General features: G+C 37.4%; 2 long non-coding RNA genes across 6 annotated transcripts in view; one reads left to right on the top strand and one right to left on the bottom strand.

Annotated features, from left to right (window-relative positions):
- Positions 1-2008: 2008 nt before the first annotated feature.
- LOC140606916 (uncharacterized) overlaps positions 2009-16331 on the bottom strand; it is a 49220-nt gene continuing 34897 nt past the window's right edge. For 2 of the 3 annotated variants that reach the window (XR_012009129.1, XR_012009127.1), the window contains one exon: positions 5863-8889. This is a non-coding gene — a long non-coding RNA (uncharacterized lncRNA). Of the gene's footprint in view, positions 2342-5862; positions 8890-16331 lie in introns of those variants that run through there. The other variant, XR_012009128.1, reaches the window with a different exon arrangement.
- The window catches only part of LOC140606917 (uncharacterized), a 27963-nt gene continuing 20285 nt past the window's right edge, over positions 8654-16331 (top strand). Inside the window, exon 1 of one of the 3 annotated variants that reach the window (XR_012009131.1) lies at positions 8654-9045. This is a non-coding gene — a long non-coding RNA (uncharacterized lncRNA). Of the gene's footprint in view, positions 9046-15289; positions 16115-16331 lie in introns of those variants that run through there. The other 2 variants (XR_012009132.1, XR_012009130.1) reach the window with 2 other exon arrangements.

Below are 16331 nucleotides of genomic sequence, written 5' to 3'. Positions count from 1 at the left end.
TTTAGTTTTTACATTCTAACAAAACTGTCATTCCAGCATCCTAACCTGTCAAATTGAACTATTTGTAGTTCCTTATATATGCCCTTCACTATCCCAACTACTAATCCAAGTTTATGATTTTCCCTCAATCTCGAAGAGCCACTCTCTCTTCAAAAACTTCCCCCTCCAATATTACCTTTAGAAATCCCACTCATTCTTCAAGGTACATTTCAACTACCACCTCTTCTGTGACATTTTTTTCTGTTACTACCACTAGAGAATGCCTTTTTTCAATTCTTTTCATTCTCTTAACAAACTTAGTATTTTGTTTAATAATAAATGTAGCATGCATTTATTGTAAAGCTATATGCATTTCTGTAGCAAAGACTTTCTGCTTGTGATTATTTATGAACCTTTCATAATCTCCCTGCTATATAATGTTTGCCTTTTGACCGCAGAGACCACCCTAGTCATTTTTATATGTCCTGAAGCATTTAGCGCAATATTATTTATTGAGTTGATTTGAATGGTAATCTCCATAAGACTGTTGCCAAAAACTCTAGGAATAAAAAAAATGAGATAATGATTCTTAGTGATAGTCCCCTGGATAATTTGAATGAAATTCATTAGCAGGACCTGGGGAACCAAACTCATCTTTCCAACTAGAAATGACAGCCATAGCGTGAGACTCCCACCTCCTCCAAATTTATAGAAATAATGGACAGAATAGAACTATTTTAAACTATAAAGCTGAGTTCAAAATTGAGAGACCAAAAACTTCAGATACCAGAATGAAGAAGAACTTCAAAGTCATAGTAATAAGAGCCAGGAGTTAAGGTTTTAACCTCATGCAGGACCAAGAGGTGAGACCCTAGAACCACTTAATGTGTAGCTGGAATGAAAATTCCTGCATAAATTAGGACCCTAAAGAGGTTGTCACTTTTTGAAGCCTAAGAAAGTTGCCAAGAAGTTTATCTTCTACCCAGTAGCCTAGATTGGACAGAGGTGTGGGGTAGCAGTTCCCATGAAAATGGAAAGTCCTAGCTGAAGGAAATCCAGTTTTTACATTAGCATTTGAAGACAGAAGCCCAAACTTAGAAACAGAGAAATTGCCAACCCCCTAGGCTTACAAATATAAAAATTTGTAGTAGTAGTAAGGGCACTTGTACAACTCAGAGCATTAAAGAATCCCACAGAATAAATTACCTTCACTGAAGATAAACTCTCAACAAAATGTGCACCACAAGGGAATAATCCACCACAAGGGACAGTTAACAGATACACCAAATTGGAAAAAAATCTGGGACGCCTGAGTGGCTCAGTTGTTGAGCGTCAGCCTTCAGCTCAGGGCATGATCCCAGGATCTGGGATGGAGTCCCACATCAGGCTCCTTGCAGGGAGCCTGCTTCTCCCTCTGCTTGTGTCTCTGCCTCTCTCTCTGTGTCTCTCATGAACAAATTAATAAAATCTTTTTTAAAAAAGGAAAAAAAAAATCTGTGCCCAAATAACTTCCATTAATAAAACAACCTTAACATGACTTCAAAATCTGAATAAAATGGTTAAAAACATAAAAGAAAGACTATAAGATAAAAATAAAGTGAAAGAACAAGATAAGATTAAAAAATGGAAGTATTTGGGGGAAAAGAGAAACATTTGGGAAAAAATTGGGCTTTATTGATTCATTAGTTCTTTCAACAAATATTTTTTGAAAACCCACAAAGTTCCAGCCCTATTTGCAGTGCTGGAGATAAAATGGTGAATGAGATACACAAATCCCCTACTATGACAGAGCTTCTATCATGTTGAAAATAAAACAGTTGGGGCACCTGGGTGGCTCTGTGGTTGAGTGTCTTGCCTTCGGCTCAGGGCATGATCCCAGAGCCCGGGGTTGAGTCCCCCATCGGGCACCCCATGGGGAGCCTGCTTCTCCCCCTGCCTATGTCTCTGCTTCTCTCTCTGTCTCTCATGAATAAATAAATAAAATCTTTCTTTAAAAAAAAAAAAACACTCAACACATGGGTTTAACAGATAGACTAGAAACTGCAGAAGAGATGATTATTCAGTTGGAAAATAAACTTGAGAAAATTATCCATAATCAGCACAGAGGATACAAAACAGAGAATAGTGAAATTAAGAGATATGGAGAATAGGGGTGCCTGGGGTGGCGCAGTCAGTTGAATGTCAGACTCTTGGTTTCAGCTCAGGTTGTGATCTCTTGGTCATGATCTTGATCTTGTGGTCATAAGACAGGGTCCATGTTGGGGCTCTGCACTCAGCACAAAGTCTTCTTGACACTCTCAGGAATCTCAAGCAGGGAACTTGCTTCTCCCTCTCCTGCCTGCTGCTCCCCCTTGCTCTTTCTCTGTCAAATAAATAAATAAATAAAATCTTTATACATATATCACATAAATATGTTGTATTAAATCATTTAATATGTTATATTTTATGTATGTTTATATAAAATATATATTATATAAAATAAATAAATCTTTAAAAAAGAGAGACGGAGAATAGAATATGAAGGTCCAATGCACATCTAATAAAAAGTTCAAAAAAAGAAGAAAAGATAATGGAGAAGAGGCATTATTCAAAGAGAAAATGGCAAAGAATTCCTCAGGAAGAAAGAAAGGCATGACTCATGGAATAATACAATGAGTTCTCAAAAGGATAAATTTGCAGGAAGTCAATAATGTATCCAGAAACTTCTTTTTCTTTTAATTTTATTTTAAAGATTTTATTTATTTATCCATGAGAGAACCACAGAGCCACCCAGGTGCCTCCTTGCCAGTTGCTTTAAAAAGATTCAACAAATAGTGTGATTTCAGCATCTTAATTTGGTTTGTCAGCCTTTCAGGTCGGCCTCTTGGTGGTGAACTTGGAGGCTACCATTGCACCAAGGTGATTTCCCACTGACATACCACTAAAAAGTAGAGATAAACAGATAACTCATAAGCAAAGAAGGAAGAAAAAAAAGTCACTCAAGTGGAAGGCAGGAAAGTACTTAAAGAACTTAAGAAGTTACACTAAAAAATAAATTTTATTACTTTTTCATTTCAAGAATAGATACCCAATTTCTTATTCACATGCTTCTCCACATCATTTATTGTGGCTGCGTGGAACGCAGATTAAGAACGGTTCTAGGGGCATCTGGCTGGCTCAGTGGGTAGAGCGTACAGCACTTGAGTTCAGCATCATGAGTTCAAGCCCCATATTGAGCATAAAGATTACTTTAAAATTAAAAAAAAAAAAAGAAAAAAGAAATAGAAAGATGGATTTTATTTTTTATTTTTTTATTTTTTTATTTTTTATTTTTTTTGAAAGATGGATTTTAAAGCCAAGCCTCAGTGAAAAAAGAGTGCATATATATCTATAGCAATGTCTCCTCAGAGGTACTGGAAAGAAAAGAAAGAACAGGAGGCACGTATTCACCTTGCTTGATGCAGGTTTTCTAAGCTTTAAAAATCACTACCAATTCCCAGAGCTTTCAACAATTCGATTACATTTTCTTTTAGTGTTTTTTTTTTTTTTCAGTTGGTGCTCTTATACTTCTTCATTCTACTAAGAGAAAAGTGAATTTGTGTACTACTAACTCAAAAAAGAATATTTACAACAGCCACAATTGCATCAAAATCATAAAGTGTCATATATTATATATTATATTATATTATTATATTATATTATTATATTATTATATTATATTATATTATATTATATTATATTATATTATATTATATTATATATTGCTACTATACAGAAAAAAGGTATAATGATATGCCTCTAATTGGCCAGAACTTTCAGCCTAGATCCTAAATCTAGCTGGGCATCAGGATCACCTGAGAAACTTTCTTTTTAAAAATTGAAATACATTTGACAAAGAACATTGCACAAGTATAAGGTGTATAGCATGTTGATTTGATATGCTGAAATCGCAGTACGGGTGCCATTGTAGTGTAGCACTTATATCTCTTCAAATAATTATCATTTATTTTTTTGTGATGGAAATAATTAAGATCTAGTCTCTTAGCAAGCTGGGCTGTTTATAGTCCTATATTGTTGCCTTGACGCATGAATCACAATTTATCTGGACACAGAATTCTTGCGTTAGCACCCTTTCCCCTCAAAACTCTGTGGACACACACGTTTTTATTGTCTTGAACCATATGAGAGTAAGTAGCATACACTATATCCCTTTCCCCCTAAACACTATGGTGCATATTACCTAAAAACAAGAATACTGTTCTAAGCATACTCAGTTGAATATGTGGGCATGAACTACGCAGGTCCGCACATATGCTGTTCTTTTCAATAAACACAGTGCAGTACCAAACATGTGTTTTTTCTTCCTCATGACTTTCTTAATAATGTTTTCTTTTCTCTGACTTACTTTATTATTATTTCTCAACTTACTTCATGTAAGAATACAGTGTATAATACATACAACATACAAACCGTGTATTAATTTGACTGTTCGTATTATCAATAAGGCTTTAGGTCAACAGTAGGCTATTAATTAAATCTGGGGGGAGTCTAAAGTTATATGTGGATTTTTGACCTCACAGGGATTCAGCACCCTAACCCTTGTATTGTTCAAGGGTCAACTGTATAATTATTAATTTGCTTACTTTCACTCTTCCTTGTAAGAATATAAACTCTAGTGGGACAGGAACTACTTCTTTGTTGGTCCCTGTTATATCCCCAGGGGCTGTCATTTATCAAACAAGGTAGGCAGATTTTTTTCTAGAAAAGGTTAAAGATAAGTAAGGCTTTGCAGATCAAGAGGCAAAATTAAAGATTATATACATACGCACACACATACACATACCTATATATGTGTGCGTATGTATATAAATATAAATATATATCCATAATGAGAGAATTTTTTTGAGAATTTTTAAATTGTGGCAATTTCCACAATTTTTAATTGATAGAATTCAAAATACAATAATGATAATTGTATACAGTTTTTTGTTAATATACAGGGCTGGACTTGGGGGAGGCAGAGGTTAGGCAGCAAGGGTTTGGCCAACAGAAGATCAGTGAAACAGAGATAGCTCTTTGGAAGAGAGAACAGCAAGAGGAAGAAAACAGCACCTGTTGCTGGCAGCCCCACTACACTTCCAGTCCTAAGGGGGTTCACAGGTGTTGTTACAGAGAACTAAGGTGATTTCAGAATGCTTTTGGTCAATGGGAGTCCAATAAGGAAACCAAAGAAAAAGGTCTTGACAATAACACCATCGCACTGAGATGTAGGTACAATGCTGCTCTTCTGTCTGTGAAAGGAGGAACCAGAGCAAGTCCCAACAGTGCCCAGCAGAGCTTTCTCCTGTAGAGAGAGATCAGAGCAACTGAAGGAGCTGTCTCAGATCTACTACTCAATCCCACTGTTATGGGCCCATTTGGGAAGGGTGGGAATAATGAGAATTCTAGCTTTTTATAATAGTTTGGATGACTATGGAAACTGATTTTAAGTCTGCAAATGGAGTATAAGGACAGGCCTGCCTTTCTGGACAAATGTTCCTCTTAGAGCCTGGGAAAATTAATGCAAAGCAATTTTAGAGATGCTACTGTCCAATTATTTTTCCTCCTTGCTTTGTCATTTTTTTCTTTCAGTTAAAAATTGGTGCCTTGGCTTCCTTTCCTAGAAAATAATTCTCCTTGCAATAACAAAACAAAACAAAACAAACCTAGGTTTTGTTTTTGTTTTTGTTTTTGTTTTTTTTTACTACCTAGGGGTATCTAGGAAGGAGGTTAACATATGTAGAAGAGAAGTGAGGAGGTAAAGGGCAAAAAGATCAGACCTGGTGTCTGTAGCAACTACTCAACTCTGCTGTTGTAGCAGGAAAGCAGCCACAGACAAGATGAAAACTAATGAGCACAACTGCATTCCAATCAAACTTTATTTAAAGTTTATTCAAAGTTTAAATTTTGTAAAATTTTCACAGGTCACAAAATATTTTTTCTTTTTTAAAAAAAGTTGCTAAAACAACATCATTCTTAGCTAGTGGGCATACAGAAACAGCATTTGGGGATAGATCTGCCCGCTGTAATAGATGAAAAAATGGAAAGAAGGAATAAAGGGAAAGTTAAAGGGGAAAACAATTTTTTCATGGTGAAATCATGAGTCATATACAAATACAAAATGAACACATGTCAAAGATTTTATTTAACTCAAATGGGAGAATGGGTCAGATATTACAGCGGGTTCAAAGGGGAGTTCAAGCAATACACACACAAAATCAGGAATACTGAAATGAATTTACTCATAGATGCAAAATTGGTGTGATTGTCCACAGAGTGACAATCATTTGCATTCCTCTTGACAAAATTCATTTGCATTTCTAGAGACAAGATTCATCTTCACATTTCTGAGACTTCCAGAGTTACAAAATAGTTCAAAGACAACAAAAAGCCCAGGAATCTATATTCATAGCTACATTGGGGAAACCAAGACCACGTGCCAATTAAAAAATCAAGCATGGGGTATCCCTGGGTGGCTCAGTGGTTTAGTGCCTGCCCTTGGCCCAGGGTGTGATCCTGGAGTCCTGGGATCAAGTCCCACATCAGGCTCCCTGCATGGAGCCTGCTTCTCCCTCTGTCTGTGTCTCTGCCTCTCTCTCTCTCTCTCTCTCTGTGTCTCTCATGAATAAATAAATAAAAATCTTAAAAAAAAATCAAGCATGATGGGGGCGCCTGAGTGGTGCAGTTGGTTAAGCGTCTGACTCTTGGTTTGGGCTCAGGTCCTGATCTCTGGGTTGTGGGATCAAACCCTAGATAGCACTTTGAACTCAATGTGGAGTCTGCACCTTCTCCCCAACCCTCCTGCTCATGCTCTCTCTCTCTCTAAAAAATAAATAAGTAAATCTTAAAAAAAAAATCAAGCATGAAATCTTAAGAATGTCCGGGTTTCGGGGTGCCTGGGTAGCTCAGTCGGTTAAGCATCTGACTTTGGCTTAGGTCATGATCCCAGTGATCCCAGGGTCCTGGAATTGAGAGCAGTGTTGGCCTCCTGGCTCAGCAAGGAGCCTGTTTCTCCTCCCTCTGCCTCTGTGCCTCCCCACCTTGCTCGTATTCTCTCTCTCTCAAATAAATACAATCTTTTTTTTTTTTTTTTAAAGAATGTCCTGGTTTAAAAAAAAAAAAAAAAAGAATGTCCTGGTTTCAAAATATCACATTTATACCTTGTGCTGCTTTATAGGGAATGCTAAAAATTTATTTGTATCCAGTTTGTTCATAAAACACTGTACCATTTAGTAATATGGTACTCACAGAAACTTTATATTCCAACTCCTCTATCACAACAATACTATGTGTAGCCTAGAGGACTTTGTGTAGGAACAGAGGCAAGAGTAAAGTATCTTTCAAGAGGTAGATCACTCTCTCTCTCTCTCTCTCTCTCTGTCTCTCTCTCTCTCTCACACACACACACACACACACACACACACACACACACACACAATGTACATCACAGTCCCAACACATACTGGCAATGTGATCTTGGGGAAATAAATGAACATTTCTTAGTCTCAGTTTCTTCATCTGTTAAATGGAAATATTAATAGTACCTATTTCACAGGGCTGGTAAAAGAATTAAATGATGTGATAAACGACACACTTAAGTACAGCCTGGCACAGAGTAATCACACAATATGGTCATTATTTTTCTTTTAGATCAGGGCTTGATACTATCTAATATATCTGAAATTTGTCTAAGATCTCATTTTGGGCAGGCTTGATAAAGCTGTGAGTTCCTATTTTCTGGCATATTAGTATGATACTAATACAAGTTCCCTTTTCTAGGGGAAAACCGATAAACTTCATTCTCTAGATCCTGGCTGGAGTTGTAGCATGGACTTGCTAGAGGCCCCTGGGCTACCTCATCCATCAGAGGTATACGATGTGTCAACAGCAAGAGGAGAAACACCACCTGATCTTCCATAGGAATCAATATGTTCTTTAGATTAGACACAACCCTATAGTCTCCACTGAAGCTACACGAATATTATTTTCTCTTTAAAAGATTTTATTTATTTACTCATGAGAGACACACAGAGAGGCAGAGACATAGGCAGAGAGAAAGGAAGGCTCCCCACAGGGAGCCTGATGCAGGACTCGATCCCAGGACCCCGGGATCACAACCTGAGCCAAAGGCAGATGCTCAACCACTGAGCCAGGCATCCTTCCAATTATATTAGATCCTAATATAAGGAAACGTCATTTTTTTCTGGAAGATTATTAAAAATCTGGCATTTTCCACACTACAATGCACACAGAGGAAGAATTAAATTTGAACCTAATTTCATTTCAAGTAAATTATACACACTTAATTACATCTTTTCTGTTCAATTTACAGAGCAGTAGGCATTTAAGAAATTAGAATTGCTATACCTGCACTTCCAAATTGAACAAAACAAGAATCACTGAAATGACTTTTTTTAGAACCAGAAGAGGGTTTTTTTTTTTCTTTTCTAGAATAGAACATTTTTCTATATGAAGAACTGGCATTTTTATTCCATACCCTACCTACTCATCACTCTGCTCAAATTATCTTTTCAATTCCTCAACTCAGTGGTTTGTTGGTTTTGTTTTGTTTTGTTTTGTTTTTTTTCTATTTATGGTAGATGAAAACCAACCCAGATGCTATAAAAATAGCATTAAGATGCAAACTGAAAGCTCATAAGAAAACCTTTGGGTTGAGGGCATTTCTGGCCGGGTTTTCCAATAAAACAAGTGTCCGTTAAGATGGACGTTCGAAACGTCCTTTATTTGACATTGGATTGCCCTCATTTGCCCACTTGGTTGGTATAGGTGAATTTAATTTTCTCTTTTCTTTGTTCGATTATCAACTCTGCAGGCCCCTCTTCCATGGAAATCCATCCAACTTCAAGAGGACTCAGTAGGGCAGAACTGCTCCTGAAATGCCAAAATGGGGAAAACAGCTTGAGAATGTTATGAGGCAAGATAGACTGGCGTGAAAGATATTTTCATCTCCACTCACTGGGTGCCAACTCAGGACAAAGTTAGGAGAACGGTGCAGTATGTGCTGTAAATTAATACTGAATGGAACAGGTGAGTTAAGAATGGAGTAAGAATGGAAAAGTGAGTCAGAGTCAGACATAAAGTCACAGCATCATAACTGTATCCTCAAGAGAATCGTCCGTGGCGGTCACTGGCAAATTTCTGCCACTATTTAATGGTAAATTATTTCGTGCTATAAATAGTTGGGAGTTTGTGGATGGCACAATGTTCCTAGTATAAACGTAGATGGGAAAGTAGAGTTTAGTTTTTAATCCCACTCTGCCTCTTAAGTCACTGATTTCTATTGCAAACTGAAAGAGAGAAAATTATGTATGTGAAACATTAACAGTTTAGGGTGCGTAATGGGGAAAAGAGGGTATTCTGTGGCAAGCACTTTATTTCAAAGCATTATAAAAAAATACTGAAGGACAGTATTTTTTTTTCTGTTTCTATAGCAATCTTTCCATTTTTTCTTTTCTTATGAAAATGTCTTTTATATATATATAAACATATATGTATATTTATTTGTAAAATAGGTGAGGGCTTTAAAATGGAGATCTATATGATAGATCTTTGTCAATTCTATTTATACATGGCCTTGAAACCATCTGAGGTTCTTAGTTCTTAGCTTTCCTTTTCCATAAATACAAAAATGGAGATGATAAAATGATGGAAAATTTTAAATTTTTTTCTTATGCGTTTATTTGCTTTGTTTTGGGATTCCTGGGTGGATGTTTTTATCTCTGTGAAATATTACTAACACTGAGAACTTCAAAATATCCATGAGGCAATACCATGGAAGCTCAATCTATTGGGATGAAATAAAACTTTAAAAGAATGAGCCTCAAAAAACTTTAAAAGGATATCTTTCTATCTTAAAAGAATAAAAGCTATGTGTAAAAACTTTGTACTGCTGAGGGTATAGGGTAATAGGTGTGTATTGGTAACACCTTACTAAAAAGTCATTTATCAATACATACCAATAACTTCTAAAATGTTTGTATTAACTCAGGCTGCCATAACAAAATACCACACACTAGATGACTTAACCGAGGGAAATTTATTTTTCACATTTCTGGAGTGTGGCAGGCCAAGGCTAAGGCGTTAGCATGCTAGTTTCTGGGGAGAGGTCTCTTCCTGGCTTGTAGAGGACTGTTGTCTCTCTGTGTGCTCACATGGTGGTGGAGGCCACAGAGAGAGGAGAGATAGACTGCTCTCACCTCCCTAGTCCTATGGGATTAGACCTCACTCTTAAGACTTCATTTAACTTTACTTCCTAAAAGCCTTCTTTCCAGATACCATGACACTGGGAGTAAGAGCTTCAATTTATGAATTTTAGGGAGACACAACTCAGCTATAACAATGTTTATAACCTTTGACCCAGGAATTCAACTTCTAGGAACCCATCCTTTGTGTGATATTGAGGTAGGGGTGTGGTATGGGGAGAGGTAACCAGAATGTAGCCCTAAATGAATGCTTAAAAAATATTCATTATATTACCTACCATTTTAGGCAAGGAAAACACACACAGGCAAGGTGGGCATAGAATCACCTGAGTAAAACCATGAACTAAGTTACAAAAGCAGAATGCCATTTGATTTCCAGGTTGGCATCCAGGTAAACCAGAGCAGTGTCACAAATCCAAGGCAGGCCCAACAAGAAATTAATAAGCTAAAAAACGCAAGTCACAAACTAAAGGGGGGACCAATGCAAAAGAAGGTCCAAGTAGAGAGACAGTGCAACTGCATAATTCTCAGAGCCTGGTTTAAGTATTCACCAAACCATGTTTTTGTTTGTTTGTTTTACATTATATGGGTAACCTAAGCCTGAACATTCCATGATGATAACCTCTTTTGGCTTTTGCATTTTTTTTTTTTTTTTTGAGTGAGAGAGAGCGTGGGTGCAAATGGGGCATGGGAGGGACAGAGGGAGAGAGAGAATCTCAAGCAAACTCCACACCCAGCATGGAGCTTGATGCAGGGCTAAGTCCCATGACTCTCAGATCATGACCTGAGCTGAAATGAAGGGTCAGATGCTCAACCAACTGGGCCATCCAGGTGCCCCGTTGCTTTTGTGCTTTCAAAAACAGTTATAAGTGACACTATTTCAGAATGAATGAAGTTATACTTAATGCACAGAATAACAGTAACATTCTGAAAAAAATGTGTTTTTCTTAATGTTCTCTAGCTATTTCATCTATTTGCATGGCTTTAGTATCATCTCAATAAAGACAACTCACAAGAGGTGCCTGGGTGGCTCACTCAGTTAGGCATCTGCCTTTGGCTCAGGTCATGATCTTGGGGCTCTGGGATCAAGCGCCACATCAGGCTCTCGGCTCAGTGGAAAGCCTACTTCTTCCTCTGCCTCTGCTACTCTCTCTGCTTGTGCTCTCTTACTCTCTCTCTCTCTCAAATAAATAAAATCATTAAAAAAAGAGAGAGACAACACAGAAATCTGTTATCTGTTTAAAAAAATAAAAGATTTATTTTAGAGAGAGAGAATCCTCAAGCAGATTCCCCACTGAGCACAAAACCTGACATGGGGCTTAATCCTAGGACCTTGAGATCATTATCTGAGCCGAAATCAAGAGGCAGCTGCTCAGCTGACTGAGCTACCCAGGCACCCAACAAATTTTTCACCCTTAAGACCTGGCCCAAATAGGGTCACTGCCCCCATATCTATGGTTTCAGTTACCCAAGGTCAACAATGGTCCAGAAGTAGATGAGCCTCACTTTGACACATGGTCAGGTCAGTTGTAGCCTAACTATGTCACAATACCTATGTCGTTCACCTCACTTCATGTCATCACAATGAATGTTGGCCTTTTATCATTTCACATCATCACAAGAAGAGTTAAGAACAGTAAAAAAAGATATTTTGAGAGACCACATTTGCATAACTTTTACTATAGTGTTATAATTGTTCTATCTTGTTATTAGTTATTGTTAATCTCTTACTGTGCCTAATTTATACATTAAACCTTATAATATAGGTATGTATGTATAGCAAACAACATAGTAGATATAGGATTCAGTCTTATCCACCATTTCAGGCATCCAGTGGGGGTGTTGGAACATGTCCTCCTTAGATAAAGTGGGACACGTCTTACAAATACAGTAATGCCTGGCCAGATGCTTGACGACCATCTCCCTCCGAGTGAATCATCACCTCCTGGGAAACGTGCCTACCACTCTGTGATCTTTATCTCTCTCCACAGCATTCCCACCCATGAAGAACCTCAAAGCTGTCTTTGATTCTTGTGTCTTACCCACCATCCTCTTCCATCTGCATTTCCCACTCAGCCTTGGACTGATACTAAACTGAGTTAATTAATGGATAATCGTTACGTATTTTTGCTTTTTATTTTTTTATTCTACAGAAGAGATATAATTTGGGGTCGTACCAAGCAATATATTCATTTTTTTCGGCACTTTAGGAACAAATAAGAGATGCATGTATGTTTTAGACTGTTCTGACTGCTATAACAAAAATACCATAGACTGGTTGGTTAAACAACAAACATTTCTGACAGTTTTTGAGTCTGGGAAGTCTGAGCTCAAGGTACCAGTAGATTCAGTGTCTGGTGAGAGCCTGCATCCTGGTTCACAGAGGGCCATTTTTTTCTGTCTCTCACATGGCTGATGGGAATGAAAGAGCTCCTTGCAGTCTCTTTTATAATGGCACAAAATCCCATTCATGAGAGCTCCACCTTCATGACCTAATCACCTCCCAGAGGCCCCACCTCCTAATGGTGATATTGGAGGTTGGGATTTCAATCTACAAATTGAAGGAGATACAGCCATTCTGTCCATAACAATGTAGTCGCATAGTTAGGGTATGTGTATTCAAGAATGATACTAGTCTGTTAAAAAAAAAAAAGGCTTGTGATAGCTCTCTCTTGCTTTTCCCTGTGAAATAGAAAGCAGTCACTTACTAAAAGTCACAACCAAGGGGTGGAGACTATGCCAGGAGTAATAGTGACAGATAAATACAACTGTGCTTTCATTTTTCAAGAGCAGTTGTGTTCTAAAGCAAGAAGCTTTAGGCTTTTTGGTCTCTGGGCTACATTACACTTTTAGGACCTACTGAGGATCCTGAAGAGCTTTGTCCATGTGAGTTTTAATTATCAATACTTAATGTACTGGAAATTGAAAAACTGAGAAGTTATTTTATTGATTTGAAGATAGCACTGAGGAGCACATTGCATATTAACGTTAATATCATTCTAGCATTATTATTATATTAGTATGATTTTTACATCACAGAGACCCTGAGAAAACTACTGTCCTAAAATTTCAGTTTGTTCCAGAATGTGAAAGAGCATAATTAAACATAAAACTTTGCAAGTGAATTTATTTGCTTTGATTTATAATACCCGAGTCTCAAATAAAAGCTATGAAATGTCAAAATTTATAACAAAATTTTCTCGATTCTGATGGTCTTGCTTCCTGGGCTTACTGATTAGTGGTTTCATCCAAAATAACAAAGTTTATTATTTCCCCTATGTGTAATCTGCCTATATGGCAAAGAGTCTGTGTCATAGTATAGTGATTTTCTTTGCTTCATCTTCACTTTATTATATCCTTGATTACTCAAGAAAAAGGAAAACAAAGGTTCTCACTGGTCTTTATAAGAATCTGTGCTTATTTTTTATATATTTCTTTTATAAGTAAATAATAGAAACTTATTTCTCATGGTTCTGGAGACTTGGATGTGAAGTCTAAGATCAAGGTGCTGGCAGATTCTGCTTGGTGAGGATCCACTTCCTGGTTCAGAGATGGCCAATTTTATTCTATGATTATTACTTAAAAATTTTTTTAAAGATTTTATTTATTTGACAGAGAGAGAGAGCACAAGCAGGGGGAGCCACGGTAGAGGGAAAGGGAGAAGCAGGCTCTTCGATGAGCAGAGAGCCCGATTGGGGCTCCATCCCAGGACCCTGGGATCATGACCTGAGCTAAGGACAGACACTTAATGACTGAGCCATCTGGGTGCCCCTTTTGTGATCACTTTTTTTTTTTAAAGATTTTATTTATTTGACAGAGGGAGAGGGGGGGAGAGAGAGAGAGAGCACAAGCAGGCTCCCCAGTGAACAGAGAGCCCCATGCAGGGCTCAATCCCAGGACCCCAAGACCATGACCTGAACCAAAGGCAGATGCTTAACCAACTGAGCCACCCAGGTGCCCCTGTGATCATTTTTAAATGTTATATTGGCACTTTGGTTAAATAGTTTCACAGGCACCCATTATCCTTTTTTTTTAATTAAGATTTTATTTATTTATTCATGAGAGACACAGAGGGAGGCAGAGACATAGGCAGAGGGAGAAGCAGGCTCCTTGTGGGGAGCCCAATGTAGGACTCAATCCCCAGACCAGGATCACACCCTGAACTAAAGGCAGACAGATGCTTAACAGGTGAGCCACCCAGGCATCCCCCCATTATCCTATCTTAATCAAGTCCCCACATTTCCTTTAAAGACATTTTTCATTGCTTTCTCACAACTAGATGTGACCTATAAAAGACATTTTTAAAAATTTTGTATACTAAACCTATCTCTGAGATTTCCTAGAGGGCTCTTGGAAAAGCACAAAGGTTTGTTCTTTTACTTTATTATAAAAAAGAGAGATATTAGTAATAATTAAGTTTGTTTGATGTGTTACAATAGAAAAAGTTGCATAGGAATATCTGTCAAGTAAGAAAGTACACAGAGCCCGGCCTAGGTTAAATATGCATAAGTACAATGTTATCAATATAAAAATTTCAGAAATCAAATGCTATATTAGAAATTCCTGGAGGTTTGTTAATGCCCATGCTGACCATAATGTTTGATATTCAGGGTGAATACAAAAGCCTTATGAAATAGTTATTTAATGTTCCCTGATTAAAAAAATTCAGTATCCACCATTCTAATAATGCAGATTATGGTAATAAATTAGTGTGAGGATGGCTTGGCCCAAGGTGGTTTGGGGGTTGTAACAAAGTCAATTTCTGGAAAAACGTTGAGGGCAGAGCCTATAGATTTTTACTTGGAATTGAACAGGGATTAGTGAGAAAAAGAGAGTAGTCAAAGCCATCGTCCAAGGTTGTCGGCTTAAGCAAGTGGTGGAATTGAGATGCCTTTAATAAGATGAAGAAGACCATATAGGAGCACCTGGTTTGGGAGAAACTACAAAGAATTTCAAATTGGATCTGTTAAATATCAAGTTATTGATAATAAATAATGTTAATACAAATAAATATAAATGTATAATATAAATAGATAATAAACATATTTATATATGTAACCATATCCTAAACATGTTACAAATATTAACATATTTAATCTCTGCCTCCTCCTCAACTACTGAAATTTGCATTGGAACAGGAAGCCTGTTCCAGGAAGAGAGCTATTAACAGAGACTCCCCTTTACCTAAGAAACTTACCAGCATAATAGGGTAACCCTGTTTTTCCAAATATCTCCTTTCTCCTTCCTGTTAATGGCCTACCTCTCCTTTGTTTGTCTGACCCTACTCCTCTCCTTAGCTCTGATAAGATTCATGTTGCCTCATTGTCTTTGGAATTTCCAGGATGTGTGGATTCCCTGCACATACGCCCATTACATTTGATTTTCTCCTGCTTCATGTCAGTTTGATTCTAAGTCCAGCCAGAAGTACCACAGGGCAGAGGAGTCTTTCTCCCTGAGGGAGTTTTTTACAGACCCCAAAATTTCAATGTAACATTCAAATTGTAGTATCTAAAATTCAATATGGTACTGGAAGGAAGGTCAATCAAAACTACAAGTACAGTGAAAAAATTTCAGAGTGGTCCCTCCCACATTTTAATTTTTTTTTTTCAAAAGCAAGAGTGTACCTCCAAAAGCTGGTACAAGTTTTTAAGTCAAGCATGTATTAGCACAGGACAACAATCTCTATTCCCAAGGGAGATTGCAACACTCGTCTTTGTTCACCAGATGTGGTCCAGCCTTTAGATCATTTCCCAGTTAATCTCTCTCCAGTACTAATGTTGACTGATCAGTCAACGTCCAAGTGAGGGGTTTTGGAATAGAGCAAGAGACATAGATTGGATAAGTCCAAAGAACAGAGCTATGTGGACTCAGTGCTCATTTTCCCAAACAGTAAGGTACAGTAACCTGTTTACTTTTTGTTATATTGGTCATGCCAATCTGAATAAGCAGATCGGTGGGTTTCTAGGACTTTCCCACTTGCTAAAGTATGTTAAATGGAGCTGTGTCAAAACCTGTATTTGCATCTCAGAAACCTAAGTAGCTGGGAAAAACTAGCAAATTGTTTTGTTTTTATATATATGAATCAAATCTGAATAGGACTTGATTTTTAGT

This window comes from Canis lupus, chromosome 16, assembly GCF_048164855.1.
Source record: "Canis lupus baileyi chromosome 16, mCanLup2.hap1, whole genome shotgun sequence".
NCBI lineage: Eukaryota > Metazoa > Chordata > Mammalia > Carnivora > Canidae > Canis > Canis lupus.
Note: the sequence above shows the minus strand (reverse complement) of the source record. Positions and strands in the feature narration are given on the sequence as shown.